Source organism: Phyllobates terribilis, unplaced genomic scaffold (assembly GCF_046119375.1).
Source record: "Phyllobates terribilis strain yellow unplaced genomic scaffold, ASM4611937v1 Scaffold_280__1_contigs__length_2496652, whole genome shotgun sequence".
Lineage (NCBI taxonomy): Eukaryota > Metazoa > Chordata > Amphibia > Anura > Dendrobatidae > Phyllobates > Phyllobates terribilis.
In genome coordinates, this window is record NW_027363040.1 from 1416038 (window position 1) to 1422272 (window position 6235).

Here is a 6235-nt window from a genome sequence, read left to right on the forward strand (position 1 = left end):
CTGTATGGAGCATTATATGGGGCCCATTATTTTGTATGGAGCATTATATGGGGTCCGTTACCCTGCATGGAGAAATATGTAGGGCCCATTATTCTGTATGGAGCAATATATGGGGTCCATTATTCTGTATGGAGCCTTATATGGGGTCCATTATTCTGTATGGAGCATTAGATGGGGTCCATTATTCTGTATGGAGCAATATATAGGGTCCATTATTCTGCATGGAGCATTATATGGGGCCCATTATTCTGTATTGAGCATTATATGGGGTCCATTATTCTGTATGGAGCGCTATATGAGGCCCATTATTCTGTATGGAGCAATATATGAGGCCCATTATTCTGTATGGAGCATTATATTGGGCCCATTATTCTCTATGGAGCATTTTATGGGGTCCATTACTCTGTTTGGAGCACTATATGGGGTCCATTATTCTGTATGCAGCGTTATATGAGGCCCATTATTCTGTATGGAGCAATATATGGGGTCCATTATTCTGTATGGAGCATTATATGGGGTCCATTATTCTGTATGGAGCATTATATGGGGTCCATTATTCTGTATGGAGCATTATATGGCGTCCACTAATCTGTATGAAGCATTATATGGGGTCCACTATTCTGTATGGAGCAATATATGGTGTCCATTATTCTGTATGGAGCATTATATGGGGCCAACTATTCTGTATGGAGCAATATATGGGGCCCATTATTCTGTATGGAGCAATATATGAGGCCCATTTTTCTGTATGGAGCATTATATGGGGCCCATTATTTTTTATGGAGCATTACATGGGGCTCATTATTCTGTATGGAGCAATATATGGGGGTCCATTAATCTGTATGGAGCATTATATGGGGCCCACTATTCTGTATGGAGCAATACATAGGGTCCATTATTCTGTATGGAGCATTATATAGGGCCCATTATTCTGTATGGAGTATTATTTGGGGTCCATTATTCTGTATGGAGCAATATATGGGGTCCATTATTCTGTATGGAGCATTATATGGGGTCCATTATTCTGTATGGAGCATTATATGAGGCCCAATATTCTGTATGCAGCATTATACGAGGCCCATTATTCTGTATGGAGCAATATATGAGGCCTATTTTTCTGTATGGAGCAATATATGAGGCCCATTATTCTGTATGGAGCATTATATAGGGCCCACTATTCTGTATGGAGCATTATATAGGGCCCATTATTCTGTATAGAGCAATATATGGGGTCCATTATTCTGTATGGAGCATTATATTGGGTCCATTATTCTGTATGGAGCATTATATGGGGTCCATTATTCAGTATGAGCAATATATAGGGTCCATTATTCTGTATGGAGCATTATATGGGGCCCATTATTCTGTATGGAGCAATATATGGGGACAATTATATGATCTTTTTTCAACCTATGTAAATATGTAACATCCCCCATGTTAATGTATGGCGATCTCCACTCCAGGACATTCAGAACTTATCTTAGGAAATTCACCAAAATGGGGATGAAAACCATAATTACCAAAAAAGTGAGGTTCCAGTGGACTGATTGATCTGACTATTAAAGGTGAAATCAGCAAGAGGTAAGAATGAAGACCAGTCCTTCTGCTGAGGCGCAACAAAACACCTTAAAATTTGTTCCAAAGATTGATTTATCCTTCCTGCCTGACCATTGGTTTCAGGGTGGTAGGCACAGGAACATGACAAGTCAATCCCCAGCTTATTACAAAACGCTCTCCAGAATTTGGAGACAAATTGCTCTCCCCTATCAGACACAATGTTATGAGGAATTCCATGTAACCTCACCACATGACAATTAAACAACCTGGAGAGTGTCTCCCATCAGGTAACCCTGACAAAGGAACAAAATGAGCCCGTTTACTGAATCGGTCAACCACCCAAATAACAGTCTTCCCACCAGACAGAGGCAAATCCATGATGAAATCCATGGACAGATGAGTCCACTGTCGTTCTGGAATTGGCAATGGGGCTAATACACCGGCCGGCCGCTTATGACAGACTTTAGCGTTTGCACAAACTTCTCAAGTGGATACAAAATCTTTAGGTCGGTTTCACATCTCCATTTTTTTCCAGTACCGGAGCTATCCGTGTTACGTGTTGCATCCGTGTGCTGTCCATGTTTATCATCCGTGTGCTTTCCGTGTGAATATGTACTGGAAGTTACAATTTGTTTCAAAAATGATAATTTTATCTATAATTAAATGGTTTGATATGGAAAAGGTGTGCCAATTTAGTAATTAGGTACTAAAATCCTTAAAAGCACCATTAGCTCACACATTTATGCTTTGGCTCGTGTGTTAGTAGTTCTGTGGTTTGACAGATATGTCTGTTTCCAATGAGGCGTTGTTGTGGTTGGACTGGCTTCTGTCCCGTCGCTTTGTGGTTCTGCGTCATATTCTTGGTGAAGAACCACGGCGTCCCAAACACTATGGGTTCACCCTCTCCTCTTGCAACGTGGGGCATATGGACATTTTCATACATTGGAAAATAAACTTCGCAAATATACAGCAAAGTTTGTGGCTTTCTGTCGCCTGTCCATGTGTTGTTTGGACAAACGTCTGGAGGATTTGTGTCCTTTCATACTTAGACAAGACACCTGCATGAGACTAAGCATTTCTCCAGAGGAGCGTTTGCTAGTAACCGAGGTAAGTTTCTTCCTCACTCATTTTTTGATAACCCCTTAACTATGTTTGCCAGTGAACATTATTTATTAATTGTAATGCACACGCCCGGGCTGAGCGGCGTGTGCGTGTGATTCCACTGGACCGTGCCGGAGAGTGAATGCCTGGAGGGGCGTAACTAGGTATTCACCCGATCCGACCAGGGTCGCACGACAGCATACGACGCCAGTGCACCAAGGAGGAACCGAGCAGAGGGACCAGGTGCTACTCCAGGACAGACCCCGGACACGGCTGTTGACCCACACAGGGGAATACAGGAACAGACTGGTGGGTATAGGCAGGCACGACTGGTATGCAGGCAGGCGGGTATGCAGGCAGGGGGGTACAGGCAAGCACGGCTAGAGTGCAGACAGGGAGGCACTAGCAGGTAGGAACACAGGCGGGATAGGACCCAGTACACACTGGGACTCAGGAACAGAACCACAGATGTGGCGGACAAACACAGCAGAGTGAGGCCGCCCAGAGAGGTGAGCGAGAGCAGGGCAGGACGAGACCGCCTGGAGCGGTGAGCAAGAGTAGAGCAGGACGAGGCCGCCTGGAGCAGTGAGCAAGAGGTCAGAGCTGAGCGAGACTGCCGGAGCAGTGAGCAAGGAGACAGAGCAGAGCGAGACTGCCGGGGCAGTGAGCAAAGTAGTCAGAGCAGAACGAGACTGCCGGAGCAGTGAGCAAAGGAGTCAGAGCGGAGCGAGACTGCCGGAGCAGTGAGCAAAGGAGTCAGAGCGGAGCGAGACTGCCGGAGCAGTGAGCTAAGGAGTCAGAGCGGAGCGAGACTGCCGGAGCAGTGAGCAAAGGAGTCAGAGCGGAGCGAGACTGCCGGAGCAGTGAGCAAAGGAGTCAGAGCGGAGCGAGACTGCCGGAGCAGTGAGCAAGGCAGAGCAGGCTAGAACCGCCGGAGCGGTGAGCAAGGCAGAGCAGGCTAGAACTGCCGGAGCGGTGAGCAAGGCAGAGCAGGCTAGAACCGCCGGAGTGGTGAGCAAGGCAGAGCAGGCTAGAACCGCCGGAGCGGTGAGCAAGGCAGAGCAGGCTAGAACCGCCGGAGCGGTGAGCAAGGCAGAGCAGGCTAGAACCGCCGGAGCGGTGAGCAAGGCAGAGCAGGCTAGAACCGCCGGAGCGGTAAGCAAGGCAGAGCAGGCTAGAACTGCCAGAGCGGTGAGCAAGGCAGAGCAGGCTAGAACCGCCGGAGCGGTGAGCAAGGCAGTGCAGGCTAGAACCGCCGGAGCGGTGAGCAAGGCAGAGCAGGCTAGAACCGCCGGAGCGGTGAGCAAGGCAGATCAGGCTAGAACCGCCGGAGCGGTGAGCAAGGCAGAGCAGGCTAGAACCGCCGGAGCGGTGAGCAAGGCAGAGCAGGCTAGAACCGCCGGAGCGGTGAGCAAGGCAGAGCAGGGGGGACAGGACTCTGTTCACACGGAACAGACAGGAAGGGAAAGGCAGAGCCAGATACCCACAGGGTACTTGCAGTGAAGTAGCGAGTGGACCACAAACTCACAAACGGGAGTACAGAGACAATAAGCAGGAGTAAGGTACGAGTTCAGACTCTGCAGAAAAAGGAAAGGTACGGACATAGAGAAACACGGGAAAACAGGCTAGAAGAGTATACAGACAAGAACAGACACAGTAGCAAGATACAGGAGCGGGTCTAGGTAGCAGCCCCTAGAAGGCGGGAGGAACAGGCTAGGAGCGTGTTCAGACAGGACAGGCAAGATACAGGAGCGGGTCTAGGTAATCGGCCCCTAGAAGGCAGGAGGAACAGGCTAGGAGCGTGTTCAGACAGGACAGACTAGATACAGGAGCGGGTCTAGGAATGCAGCCCCTAGAGGGCGAGAGGAACAGGCTAGGAGCGTGTTCAGACAGGCCTGGAAATACAGCCTGCAGGATAGGCAGACAAGAGAACACAGAACGGACCTGGCACATTCAGAGTGCAAGAGCACACTAAATGAAACACAATGCTCAGGCAGGGATTGATTGGAGCAGCTGGTTAAATACCAGGTGACAGACAGCAATAGGCTGAGGACGCTCAAGGGGTGTGACCCACAGCAGGTACAAAAAGCAGGAAGTGATCGGGCGCCGCCCTTAAGCAGCAGAAACAGACACAAACAGACAGCATGGAGGGAAGCCAGAGAGACATTCTGGACTGGAGATCAAGTGCGCGCTCTTGCACAGTGGGAGATGGACCACAATGCAAGGACGCCGCCAGGTATGTTACATTAATGCTGCCCATGTTTTATTAATCTCCAAGGTTAAAGTTTACAAATGCAACCACAATTATTTGCATATGTGAAATGATAGCGAAGCTAAGGCCATTCCCCTCCCCCACATGTGTTATCCATCATTTGGCAGCTCTCCAGTATATGTCACACCTGTGTGCTTCCTTCATAGTTGTGGTTTCTGTTCTGCCCAAACACTGGCCATGTATTGAATATGGTTGGATGTGAATTTTTGGGGATTACATTTTCTGCCTATAATATGTTTTCACTATATTCCCCATTTTATAACCCAATCAGTGTACATTGCTTATTTGTGAACTGAAATCTTTTGGTCATTATGTCTGAATTTGGTTTTTAAAATGTATTTATTAGTAATTTCAGATTCCTGGCTACTGGCAATTCCTTTAGTTCCACCCATTTCCAGTTCCTCCTTGGCACTTCGACAATTTCACAGATTGTGCGGACAACCTGTGATATTATTTGGGACAAGCTGAAGAGCCGGTTGATGCCTCAGCCAACAGCACATGACTGGGTGAGGATTGCCCAGGGGTTCATGGAAGCAGCACAGTTTCCCAATTGTATAGATGCACTAGATGGGAAGCACATTCGTGTCAAGAAGCCGCCAAACTCAGGCTCATGATTCTTTAATAAATTACATTTTTTTCTCAGCAGTGCTGCTGGCTTTTGCTGACAGATGCTCGTATTATTCGCTCCTCCAGATTTGCAAGGCGGCTTGCTGAAACGAATGCCAACCTTCCCCAGCCATGTGCACTTCCAGGAGCCTCTGGTCCACCTGCACCATTTATTATGGTTGCTGATGAGGGTTTTGTGCTCTCAAGCCATGTTTTGAGGCAGTTTGCGTGGAGAGTTTGGAGACACAGAGGCGCATTTTTATCATGCGATTGACGAAAGCCTGTTGTTTTGTTGAGCGTGATTTTGGATTGTTAACCTCTAAGTGGCGTATATTTGACAGTGCTATACAAAGGCATCCTGCCAATGTCAAGGCAGCCATAAAGGCAAGCATCCTCTTACATAACGAACATATGAATCATCCTTGGATGATGTTGAGGATGTGAGAATGTTCAGCGTGCTATTACCACACGTTATTCAGCGTGGTCCACAACCTGGTCCCTCTGGCCTTCGAGTCAGGAATATATTTTGTGATTATTTTATGTCACCAGAGTGTAGTGTCCCATGGCAAATAGAGTGAAACAAATAATGTCAACATTAGATAGAATTGTAGGTAAAGGTTTTTTTTAATTGGCTTTGTTTCAAAATTGCTTAGAAACATTAGTTAGGGACTCGCGAGACAATGAGGATCCTTGACGGGG

General features: G+C 47.4%; 1 pseudogene; it reads left to right on the forward strand.

The window, feature by feature from the left end:
* The first annotated feature begins 2354 nt into the window (after window positions 1-2354).
* On the forward strand, window positions 2355-5980 carry LOC141220309 (uncharacterized; annotated as a pseudogene).
* The last annotated feature ends 255 nt before the right edge of the window (window positions 5981-6235 follow it).